At 39.0% G+C, this 13920-nt stretch overlaps 1 protein-coding gene across 18 annotated transcripts in view; it reads right to left on the bottom strand.

Annotated features, from left to right (window-relative positions):
- Positions 1 to 13920, bottom strand: part of LOC141144787 (poly(rC)-binding protein 3-like) — a 1428155-nt gene that overhangs the window by 255665 nt on the left and 1158570 nt on the right. The gene's annotated exons all lie outside the window — the stretch shown is intronic.

Raw genomic sequence — 13920 nt, 5'->3', positions numbered from 1 at the left:
CACAGTTTTATAGTCATCACAGATCGGTTGGTTGCTTATGTGAAAATGTGTCTTTTACATGCCAGCAACTAAGATGCTTCCTGGATGGCCTGATTCTCGCAGCCGTGCTTCCTGTAAGTGGGCATGATCACACATATGCATGAGTGCATACAAACGTTTCCTATCACCAACCTTCATTAACTAAATGTAGTGAATAAACCTTTGCATCTCAGTTAAATCCCAGCTACTACGGATTTCCTGCTTAATGCTAAAACCCAAGCGACCCATTTTCCTTCAGCTGATACTTAGTGAAAATTAGGAATGACTGAACGAAAAAAAACCATCACATGCCGTACTAAAAGAGAACTATTTTTATAAATGGTTCTTACAGCAAAAAGATTAAAAATCTGCTGAACATCTAAAAGATTTTATACTATGTGCTAGCAGAAGAATATGGTTATAAAACTCTTAGTACCAGCCTTATGAAATTGGCTTGAAAGGTATTAATCAGCATTTACTACTGAAGTAAAGTCTAGACCTGATTTCCTAAACTGCTCAACTGACAGAATCAACTAGACTACACTGCTTTGTCATTTGATGCAGTGTCCTCCACATACTTAAAGTACTTAAGTGCCAGCTGTATAATCTTCTGACCTAAAGTAAAATAAAGCCTAAATCAATAAACCTTTTTTTTTTATCATTTTGTCAATTATCTTTGGTAGTTTAGAAATTGCCTCCGAATTTTTTAAATATAGAAAATAGGGTGCTGATCTTCATTCAAAAAATAGATATTTATTTTTTATCCCATTTAGAAATATATTTCTGAATGCAAATAATAAATTTAACATGTATTATGTATGATATTTTGATATTTATGTATGATATTTTCTTTCATAACTGGATACAGAACTTAAAAAGAAGTGAGGTTACTTTTCTGCATTACTTGATGGTATCTGGAGGTCAGATAAGGGAGCATCCAGTTTATGTTTACTATACTAAAAGCCCAGCTGTCTCTTTAACTTGCATACTTTCTGTGTCTGACCCTTGTTACCTCTGCTACAGACCAATTGAAGGAACAACAAAAGGCGCATAATAAGGCAGCTTTCTGATGCAGGAAAATGCCAATCCATTAAGCACAGTCCACTTGACTCAACTGAATCCACATCCACATGTCAGTTTTTTTAGACTAGAATTAAGCACTACATAACAATTCCTTATTTTCAGGCCTAATAATTTAGTTTTTGTGGTCTACCAACCTGCCTTGGCTTGTATACAAATTATGTTTATTTTAATTGCATATTTTGTATATTATATACTTTCAATATCTATCTATTATTATATTATTATTATTATTATACAGGATTTATATAGTACCAACAGTTTGTGCAGTGCTTTACAACGTTGGGGCAGAAACCATAGTTACAATGCAATTCAATACAGGAGGAATCAGAGGGCCCTACGCGTTAGAGCTTAGAATCTAAGAGGGAGGGTCAAGTGATACAAAAGGTAATAACTGTGGGGTATGAGATGATGAAGAAACTGAAAGTAAAGTACAGTTATTAGGTGGAGGCAGAATAGACTTCTCTGAAGAGAAAAGTTTTCAGGGATCGCCTAAAAGTGGATAGAGTTGGAGATAGTCGGACAGATTGGGGTAGGGAATTTCAAAGGATGGGATAGGCTCGAGAGAAATCCTGCAGGCGAGTATGAGAGGAGGTGACGAAGGAGCTGGAGAGCAGGAGGTCTTGGAAGGAAGATGACGATTTGGTTGGTATTTTGAGACTAGGCTAGTGATGTAGCTGGGGGATGAGTTGTGGATGGTTTTGTTAGTTATTGTTAGTGTTTTAAATTTTATTTGTTGGGTTATCTCTCTATCTATCTATCTATCTATCTATCTATCTATCTATCTATCTATCTATCTATCTATCTATCTATCTATCTATCTATCTATCTATCTATCTATCTATCTATTAGTAATTAATATGGATAGGTGACAATATCAACAAGAAGGCACCAACATCCCTGAATAATATGTATATATATGGGAGGAAATTTGATGGGACTTTCAGGGTGCCAGGTATATAAATCAAACTGATAATACACCAACAATATAAAATTATCAAAATGTAATTAAATAAGGTTCACTATCCTGGTACTCTAGCTTTGTGAATTTAATCTATCCTCTGTTAAAGTGTAACCAAAGGCAAAACTTTTTTTCATTTTGGATAGAGTAAGGGGAGGGGGATGTTACAACCCCTGTCAGGTTTTTTTGCCATCCTTGTCCCACTGGGGAGATTTCCCTTCACTCCCTGTCCCATAGCCAAAACAGGAAGTGAGGGGAAATGACTTCAAAGTGAGGGAATTCCAGTGTGTCACCAAGGTCCCCAGAACTAGTGTCTCCATTGGAAGTTTTCCCCTCTATTCCTGTTCTGATGTCAACCCAAAATGTGGGATTTTCCTTTATTGTCACTTTCAATAACGGTAAACAGGACAAATAGAGAATGTGAATCTTCCTAATGGGGACACAAACAACAATAGAAACTGATAGTTGTACTGATCTTTGTCCACTCTATCCAAAACTAAAAAAAGTTCTGCCTTTAGTTACACTTTAAATACCAATATTTAGACAACTAAGTGAGAAATATTTGCTATTTTCTTTGTCATATTGCAAGTCGTGAGAAATATGAATAAATGTAACTGAACTACTAAACCTTATTTGTTTCAACAAGAATAATAACTGCTAATAATACTATAAATAATACCATAATTACTATTCTACACACATTGTCATGTTGATGTTCCTAACTAGAACCCTAAGGTCTTATTTACACTGAAATCCCCATGTTCAGTGTGCAGTTCAACATGTGCTTTTACATTCATTTGTAATGGGCATGTTGTTGCTGCATATTTGCAGTGTATTTGCAGCACGTTTCTTATTCGTGTTACTAAGTTGCATGTACACATGTTTGCATTCATGTGTGTTTATGTGTGTTCTGGTATGGTTATGTGCAAAACAATGCAGAATGCGGAACTCTTATTTAATTAACCTGGAAGCACCACAGTGGTGTAAACTAGGCTCATTCATTCAAACATTCATTTTTCTGGCATATGCATTAGTACTATGTTCAAAAAATGCATTTGACTGCATCTGGTGTAAACGAGAGCTAATACAGCAGTTGTCTCTACAGTAGATGCATGCAATAGTTGTTCTGTTTGATGCCCTTGAACGTGTAAATTCCTTGACAACATTGCCCAAAATTATCCTACAGATCCTTGCATTGGTATGTGCTCATGTGACTCAGTGTACTTAGCACAGCAGGTTATGTCGCTTGTGTTTACATTGTGTCTGGTGTGTCAAGAACGTGCATAGCAAGCTCAGTAGGTTGCACTTTACAAAATGCCACATGCTAGGATATACAAGTAAATAGAATATACATGATACATCGAGGAGAATTTCTAATATATATATATATATATATATATATATATATATATATATATATATATATGTGTGTGTGTGTGTTGTATAGCCTTGACCTGAGAGGTCAGCCCAACTGTTAGACTTAACCCTAACATTTGAGTAGGATATATAACAAATGTATCCAGCTGTATTTTAACAAAGAACTTGCATAGATAACTAAATCTGTTCGGTCATCAGCCTCCAGTAATCCTCTGTAAAACAGCACTCTGGCTGGGAGAGGGTGATGCATCACTATGAGCCAATACTTAAGGTCTTACTGCTTACAGGAAGGGGGGACAAAGAGATGGTCTCAGTTGTATGCTTATTCATTGTTCAGACTAATGGCCTATACACATGATCAGAAAAGCGTATGAAAAATACTGTCTTCAAATCGATCGTACTACAATCTGATCGTTAGTACACAGCTTTCGAGAGCCGATCACGACAATTCATGCAAAATTATCTGATGGGACAAGCACGGAAATTTTTCCCACACAATAACAGAGTGTACAAATTCATTTAATCAGGACAGTTGTCGTTTAAAAATACAATATTAATACACTACAACACATTACATCACTTCAGAATTTTTATTCTGTCATACGAGAATTTTCGTAACTTTATTTTCGATATGAGATTAGCATGCAAAAAAAAAAACGGACGATCATTTGTCCGATAATCTCATCGTGTGTACCAGGCATTAGCATTAGATGGGTCCTGCAAAACTACAGGGCAGTGCAGCTTTGCTGTCTGGCAGGGGTAACTTGATCACAAAAGAGAACAGAGTTACAAAACATTTTTCATGTAAACCAGTTAACATACTATATTTCTGTTTTAACTGTTAATTAGGCTGTTTTCCTGGGGCCCAACATTAACTGCGTGCTGCCCGCCCCGCTGTCAAATGATGAAGGCCGCTCTTGCGTGCCTGCGGAGGCGCGCAGCATGGCGATCGCTGCCGTGCCATGTGTAAAGATCACATGTAAACAAGGAGATGCTGGTAATCGGCTCTCCTCGCCTCACACTGACAGAGTGTGAGGAGAGGAGAGCCGATTAGCGGCATCTCCTCACAGGGGGACATCTAGGGATGTAATCAGGGCACTGATCATCAGTGCCCTGATTACAATAAATAAATACAGTGTCACAAACAGCACCACCAATGCCAGGATATAGTGCCCACCAGTGGCAGTAATCAGTGCCCACCACTGCCAACAAGTGCCACCAATAAGTGCCCATTAGTGATGCTAGTCAGTGCTGGCAATCAGTGCCACCTATCAGTGTTGCCCATCAATGCCCATCACTGCTGTTGCTCAATGCCCATCAGTGTCACCCATCAGTGCCACCCATCAATGCCCATCAGTGCCCATCTGTACCGCCTATCCGTGCCGCCTATCCGTGCCCACCAGTGCCGCCTATCAGTGCCCACCAGTGCCGACTATCAGTGCCCATCAGTGCCACAAATCACTGCCCATCAGTGCCCCCTATCAGTGCTCATCAGTGCCACATATCAGTGCCACCTTTCAGTGCCCATAAGTGCCTCATATTAGTGCCTCCTCATCAGTGCCACCTCATCAGTGCCCATAAGTGCCACCTCATCAATGCCCACCAGTTCAGCCTATCAGTGCCCATCAGTGTCGCCTCATCAGCGCACATCAGTGAAGGCGAAAAATTACTTAGTTACAAAATTTACTGACAGAAAAAAAGTAAAAAACATTTTTTTTTTTCCAAAATTTTTGGTCTTTTTTTTGTAAAAAATAAAAAACCCAGCAGTGATTAAATACCATCATAAGAAAGCTCTATTTGTGTGAAGAAAATGATAAAAAATTTGTTTGGGTACAGTGTAGCACGACCGTGCAATTGTCATTCAAAGTGCGACAGAGGTGAAAGCTGAAAAATGGCTTGGGCAGGAAGGGGGTGTAAGTGCCTGGTAGGCAAGTGGTTAAAGGAGTTGTAAAGGCAGAAGGTTTTTTATCTTAATGCATTAAGATAAAAAACCTTCTGTGTGTAGCAGCCTCCCCAGCACCCCATAATTACTTACCCGAGCCCCATCTCTCCCCAGCGATGTTTACGAGTGTCTTAGCTGCCCGGGACTCTCCTCCTGATTAGCTGAGACACAGCAGCAATGCCGTTGGCTCCTGCGGCTACCAATTAAAGTTAGTTAGCCAATCAGGGGAGAGAGGGGGCGGGGTCGGGTCTCCGTGTCCGAATGGACACACAGAGCTGTGACACGGCTCTGGTGCCCCCATAGCAAGCTGCTTGCTATTGGGGCACTCGACAGGAGGGGGGGCCAGGAGCAGTAAAGAGGGACCTGAGAAGAGGAGGATCCAGGCTGCTATGTGCAAAACCAACAGCACAGAGCAGGTGAGTATAACATGTTTGTTATTTTTTTTTATAAACGAGACTTTAGTATCACTTTAATACTTAAACCTCCCCCTAACACTTAGCCTAGCTAGAGGTGAGTGTAGAAAGGTAAACTATCCCATATTGTGCAGGGTACATTCAACTAATGCATTATTGGGATAAATGGCTTAGTGCAACTTGATTGTCAGTGCAGTGCAACGTAATGCCTGATGCAGAAAAGTGTATCAAGCTGTTTTGCCATTATGTGCCCTAGGTCATAAACCCATAACCTAACCCTAAACTTGAAGACTTAACCTGATTGAAACACTTAACACAGTCCTCCTTCTAACCTTTACTCTTAATTAACCCTTTAACTCCTAAATATAATGCCCGTACACACAATTGGACATTCCGACAACAACGGAAATACCAACTGGCAAGAACGTGGTAAAGTACAATACGTACAACGAGCCGAGAAAAATAAAGTTCAATAGCCAGTGCGGCTCTTCTGCTTGATTCCGAGCATGCGTGGAACTTTGTGTATCGGAATTCTGTACACACAATCTGAATTTACGACAACGAATTTTGTTGTTGGAAAATTTGAGATCCAGATCTCAAATTTTGTGTGACGGCACTTCCAATGGAAAATGTCCGATGGAGCTTACACACGGTTGGAATTTCCAACAACAAGCTCCCATCGAACATTTTCTGTCGGAAAATCCGACCATGTGTACGGGGCATAACGCTAATACTTATACCTAACCCTAAACTTGAAGACTTAACCTGATTGAAACACTTAACACAGTCCTCCTTCTAACCTTTACTCTTAATTAACCCTTTAGCTCCTAACTCTAATGCCCCGTACACACGATTGGACATTCCGACAACATAATCCATGGATTTTTTCCGACAGATGTTGGCTCAAACTTGTCTTGCATACACACGGTCACACAAATCTTATCAGAAATTCCAAACGGCAAGAACGTGGTAACGTACAATACGTACGACGAGCCAAGAAAAATGAAGTTCAATAGCCAGTGCGGCTCGCTTGATTCCGAGCATGCGTGGAACTTTGTGCGTCGGAACTGTGTACTCACAATCTGAATTTACGACAATGGATTTTGTTGTCGGAAAATTTGAGATCCAGATCTCAAATTTTGTGTGATGGAAATTCCGATGGAAAATGTTCGATGGAACTTACACACGGTTGGAATTTCCGACAACAAGCTCCCATCTAACATTTTCTGTCGGAAAATCCGACCGTATGTACGGGGCATAACGCTAATACTTAAACCAGGGGTCTCAAACTGGCGGCCCTCCAGCTGTTGCAAAACTACAGGTCACATGAAGCATTGCAAGGCTGACAGTTACAAGCATGACTCTCCCAGGCGGAGAGGCATAATGGGACTTGTAGTTTCGCAACAGTTGGAGGGCCACCAGTTTGAGACCCCTGACTTAAACCTAACTGTTTACTTAAACCTAAAACATAACTTGTAACACTTACCTAACCTTAACTTGCCTAACTGCTAAAACTCTTTGAGACTAAATATATACCTTAACAGCACAAAAACAGTCCTTAAAGTAGCAATGAAAAGATATTTGCATAAGATATGCAAATATTTCATAGTGCTGAAATGTTGATGTTGATGTCGATATTAAATGATTAGTATGTGTTTTATGTTAATATGATTAGCAAACTGTAAAAGACAATATCTGTATTACTATGAAACGTAAAAGGCTCTTGCTATAATTGTTATTAAATATGCAATCCTTTCTGACTGTTAAAGTGACCCCGTCAATGCAGGGTCACTTATATAGAAGGTGAGGTTTCTGTGGTAGTGAGCCCTTGTAGAATGCCAACTTGGGGTTCTCCAGGGTGCGGAGTCTAAGCCCCAGCCTGCTTCTTCACCAGGGCCACTGATGGTGGGGATGGACTTGCAACAAGGTGGAACTAGGTCACGGCCCCAAGGTACTCCCAGCTTAAAATGCGGTGACCACCCGCATATGCACAGAGTACAGATGGCAGGAGACAGAAGAGGATCTGGGAAACAAGTCGAAGTCAGGGCAGGTGGCAGACAAACACAAATGGAAGACAAAGCCAGAGTCAGTACACGGGATATTAGACACTGAAAACACAAGGCAAACAGGAGCTCAGAGAACTAGGAAGTTGCTCAGGCATGGTGGCTGCACTGAGGATGTCTTATATAGGGAAGCAAACTAGGAGGTGAGCCTGGAAGTGATAGATGGAAAGTAAATACCCACAGTATAGCAGGCGATGCACATAGGTGAGCACAGAGACCAAACAACACGTGACAATAATTAAAAGTATGGCAGAACCACTGCAGCAAGGAGGTAAGAATTAAACAGGGAAGGAACTGTAGTCTAAAGAGTGACATAGAATTACATACTATAGTAACCCTTCTGGTGCCTGTATGTTGGAAACCCCACCTCTTTGCTGTACACTGGCCTCTGTATGAATTCCACACTTCCGGGTGTGTAAAATGCCTGTTCCCCTGCCATATGCTGTAGTTTCTCCCACCTGGTTATACATTAATACAGGATGCAGCAGCTGGTGGGAGAAACCACAGTATTCGGTGGGGAAACTAGTATTCCATCCTGCTTCTTTTAGCAATTACAGTATATTATTCGATACAGGGGTGGCATAAAAAATATGTTTTGATGGCTTTAACTTCTAATAATGAACATAATAATACATACTATATGTATTATTATTACTATACATAATATTACATACTCAATGTATATACTTTCTGCACTTCCCCCATTTCAAGCACTGTTTTTGTCCTGATCATGAATGGCAGAGTTTTGTTACTAGTATAAACATCAAATGGCTATTCATACGTAGTACTTGGGTGTTTCAAGGCTAGTAGAAAGAAGAAAATAATTTACATTTTCTCCAAGGAAACAGGTTGCAAAAAATTGGCACACGCGGTTACTCAGCAGAGAGCCGACAAGACTAATTGTTTCATCTTTCACAACTGTTCTAGACTGATTGTTGTCAAAATATGTAGGCGATGGAAGATAGAAGTTCTGTCTTTTCTATTATATGAAATTATATTCCTCATGTCAATAGTGCTAGAAATGCACACAAATAAATGTGTTGGATACTAGTCATAATGATCACACTTCAAAGTCCATACCATGGGTTTGTAGGCAAAGTATTGACAAAAGTCAATATACATCCTTGAACATGTCACTATGGCAGCCCAAGAAATCAAGCCAGTCAAAAAGGTTTTGTTCTTTGTGTCCATTCATTTATGTCTGTCAAGCACCGAAAAAAATAACTCTCAGCAGAAATAACCAGAGCAGCAACATCAATCGTTTTTCCATTATCTATGTTTTCATTTTCCACATTTCTACATCTTTTATGTTTTAGAGAGTTGTGCACCATTCAAATGTATGATATTTTTTGTTATATAGTATGTCTGACTATTTTAAGAACAGCTGTGGGCTCTGGGACTGCAATGCTATCATTCAATTACGGTATAATAATCATCAATTTAATGGTCAGTTAACAAATTAATGTCTATTTATTTTACACATGAAATATGTTCATCATTATATATTGGGTATCTCTTTTCTGGAACATCAGAAGCTGTAAAGTTCTACACAACACAATAAGATACAAATAATAGTTGCTCTCATGCATGCCACTAGAAACAGCACTTTACTGTAGGATTCTGTATGAACAACTCATTTCACATATATATGGGGTATGTTTCAATGATTATAGACACTAAGGGTCCTTTCACACTGGGGCGGTTTGCAGGCGCTATTGCGTTAATAATAGCGCCTGCAAACCGACCCGAAAGTGCCGCTGCTTTAATTCCAGTGTGAAAGCCCTGAGGGCTTTCACACTGGAGCGGTGCGCTGGCAGGATGGGAAAAAAAGTCCTGCCAGCAGCATCTTCTGAGCGGTGAAGGAGCGGAGTGTATACCGCTCCTTCACCACTCCTGCCCATTGAAATCAATGGGACAGCGCGGCTATACCGCCAGCAAAGCGCCTCTGCAGAGGCGCTTTGCGGTGGTTTTAACTCCTTCTCGGCCGCTAGCAGGGGGGTAAAACCACCCCGCTAGCGGCGCAATACCGACGGTAAAGCGCCGCTTACGATAGCTGCGCTTTACCGCCGACAATGCCCCCGCCCCAGTGTGAAAGGGGCTTAAGAGCTAAACAAACTCTATTACTAATGTACTAATTTACTAATACTTTTACCTTTTCAAAATTGGTAAGTGAACCTTTGTTTGCCTCAAGAGATGGATTGACAAAAAATCTTTAAGTTACAAATAAGTGCATTGATATTTATATTTCTTTCACTTGATTTATATCTATGCATAGATGTCCTTCCTTTGATACCAGACTTTGCAGACAACAATAGGAATTGTCTTGCACTGTACTACTACTACAAATGAGAATAATCAATAATAGTAATAGTAATAATAATAATATCTATAGTGTTTATTTTCTAGGGACCTCCCTCCTTCCAAGAAAAAATTGCCAGGTGTATCTAAAGTTAATTGAAAACAGAGCAGTCCTTTTATTTGCAGTGCCTCTGGTACTTACTCATCATTATCACTATTTTCAGGCCACTTAATCCTGTAGAATTGAATTGTAGCAGAATGAGCAGACCAACTCACAATTCCCAGTAATCACCTATGGACTTCAGCTTTCTCTGGGAAATACAAGCTGTCCCAGGCCAGATAGGAGAAATCATCTAGTCAACATTCCAAGTCTACCCTGAGAATATCTTCCAATCAGCCTTTCAAGAGGAATCCATAGAATTCGTAAAATATTAATGCCTAAAAAATAAGGAGCGAACGTTTCCATGATGGAATCTAAATGGCAGCACACTAAGAGATTCCCACATTCCTGTCCCCACACTTTCATTCTTTTGAAGAAGCAATAGGGGCTGCCACTATTGCCTTCTTTCTAAAAATGCTAGTTGCCTGGCCTTTTATATTGACCCACTGCTCCTGCCCCTTCCTGGCAGTGTCTGCAAACTGCAGACCAATGGATGGGGTCAGCCACAAGGCTGGCCATCATTAACTTACAGGTACAGCCTTGCACTTGTAAAGAAGCAACAGTGTGAAAAATTCATAGAAGGCTGTCAAAAATAAATGCAGGCCTTGCAGAACAACAGTGATGTTACTAGGATAACTAAGTTATGTTTTTACTATTTGGAAGACAGTCCAAGGCTATCTGATATTAACTGAGATTTTTTTAATAGTACAGTTATCCGTTAAAGTATTTATGACTTTGGCAGAATAAGTAAATCACTGTTTGCATTTATTTGGCCCTCATGGGGGCAGGAAGATACATATAAACACTACTGACACCTGGACCCCTATCTGTGGCATCATAATTGAGAAACTACCTGCCAGCACTGGTATGGTGTCCTGAGAAGGACGCCCACCCTCCTCTGAAGCACCTGTCCAATGCTGAAAGACTTAAAAGTTGTTGTCAGCATGGCAGGGGACCTGTATGCATGCAGTCAGATTACTATGGGTATATCAGCCCAAATGTCTGGTCCTGATCTGACCTACTGTTCTATGGAGGGTAAACCTGACATAAAAAAATGACATTATTCATTTATATAAACACTGAACTTGGGCTATCCTAATATCCTGTTAAATTACAATTAAATTATAAGGGAGTAGTGCAGTATAGTAAAGCTAGTGTTGGTGTGTATGGTATATGAGTTAAGAACATATCTACACTGAAAAATATAACATGTATAGAAGAATGCTTGTTCAACTTTGAGATTTTCTGAGCCCACTGTGATTTTTCAGTAATGAGGGGTATGCTAGTTGAAAAAAAATAAGCAATAAAATATACCCATGTTGCAGCTGTTCAACTTTTAGCGATTCACAAAATATTCATTGTTTAAATGAAAACTGTCTACGTACAAGAGCGCCTTTCATTACAAGTGAAAGAGCAAAAATTCAAACCCATTAGCTGATGTTTCAGTTAACAATGTCATCCTTATTTGCAAAACAAAGCAGCCAAATGTCCATCTCTCAATTAAGACTATTCACATCTGTGACCAGATCTAGCCTGTGTGACCCAAGAACCTTTGTGTCTCACAGAATGTTTCTCACATAGTTTTTGTATTGTCTACAAAATACATTTTTATACGTTTGTAGGAGAAGTATTCATTCACAGGAGTCTCTGAAACTGAAATGACCCAGAAACCACAGTACATATTTAGCATTCCATTTGGAACTATCCTCACTCACTGAATTATATGACTTAATCAGACCTCAGAGGGGGTGAAAGCCCAGTGCAGGCCTTAGGAGACATGTAGGGCACTGACCTTTCAGTGCTTATATTTAATTCTTAAATAAATGTATTAGACTCTAACATACATCATAAAGATTTATCTAAAACTTTAGGTAACATTTTTTTAATATGACTTATCTAAAACTTTAGGCAACTAATTTTTTTTATATGACTTAATCAGACTTCACAGGGAGTGAAAGCCCAGTGTAGGCCTTAGGAGACATGTAGCGCACTAACCTTTCAGTGCTTATATTTAATTCTGTAATAAGTGTATTATACGCTAACATACATCATAAAGATTTATCTAAAACTTGAATACTTTTTTAATATGACTTAAGACCTCAGAGGAGGTGAAAGCCAAGTGTAGGCCTTAGGAGATATGTAGTGCACTGACCTTTCAGTGCTCATATTTAATTCTGAAATAAACGTATTAGACTCAAACATACATCATAAAGAAATATCTAAAACTTTAGGTAACATATTTTTTTAATATGACTTAATCAGACCTTAGAGGGGGTGAAAGCCCAGGTCAGCCCTTAGGTGACTTGTAGTGCACTGACCTTTCAGTGCTCATATTTAATTCTGTAATAAACGTATTAGACTCAAACATACATCATAAAGATTTATCTAAAACTTTAGGTAACATATTTTTTTAATATGACTTAATCAGACTTCAGAGGGGGTGAAAGCCCATTGTAGGCCTTAGGAGACATGTAGTGTACTGACCTTTCGGTGCTTATATTTAATTCTGTAATAAACGCATTAGACTTTAACATGTGTCATAAAGATTTAGCTAAAACTTTAGGTAACATTTTTTTCATTTTAATATAATCCTTGATGTATTATAATTTATATGGATTTGAAAGATGAAGGCAAACAACGATTTCTAGAAGATCTATTCATAAAATATAACATTTATATGTTATATAAAAGATATGTATAAAAAAATTAAATGAAAACAATGTACCAATGCTGTTAAGTGTAGATGTTAAATAAAAGCTTGTTTTCCATTACAATTGACTATGATATATTTACAGTTTTGTAATACAGTATTTATTGTAACCGCTGTAATGTTCTAACTTTGTTCAGATTTGAAATAAGGACCACAATGATGGACTATATTAAAACTGCAATTTTAGCAAATAAAATAGACTGTAACTGCGTATAAAAAATAAAATTACAAAAACAAGCAAATCCATAGCACAAAGCTATCCTGGGATGTGAGAGCCACATGCTTTCAACCCATTCATAAAAATGTGACTGTAGTACGTATAAGCAGCCAACAGTGCTGGATCCAAGGGCATGAACCAGTTCAGCATCAATAAGGCCTGCCTGCAGATCAAATCGTATAGTAGGAAGAAAGTTAGAGCTGCGTTTAATTAAACGAGGGTACCACTTTTCACAGGAATATGTTAAAAACTTAGTGGCCATAGCGGCAGGTTCATCCCTTATTTCGCTGCAGTCAGCTGACTTGAACAGACAACAGAGCAGGTGTTCCAGATGTAGCATTTGCCAAAGAAGAGACGCGTTCTCCTAGGTACATGCTTCTAAAAGTCAGTGTTTTATATACACAGCATCCTGATTAGCATGCATCACAGCAGGGGGTCGGTGCTTCATTCTCACATATCAGCAAATAAATAAGGAATGCCAGCACCATAACGTGTTAAGTCATGTAAGTAACTTTGTAAGCATTGGCTCGGCTCGGTTAACCTTATCATTGCCACGCAGTTGCAATAAAGTGGTACTCCACATGCACAGTGAAGAAGAGTCTCGTGAGAAAATCCTATTATTCTGAATGTAAAAAGGCATAATGAAGACACCATAATGAAGACTGTAAAATAAAGCATGAA

Source organism: Aquarana catesbeiana, linkage group LG05 (assembly GCF_042186555.1).
Source record: "Aquarana catesbeiana isolate 2022-GZ linkage group LG05, ASM4218655v1, whole genome shotgun sequence".
Classification (NCBI taxonomy): Eukaryota; Metazoa; Chordata; class Amphibia; order Anura; family Ranidae; genus Aquarana; species Aquarana catesbeiana.
This window is presented reverse-complemented; position numbering and strand designations above follow the sequence as displayed.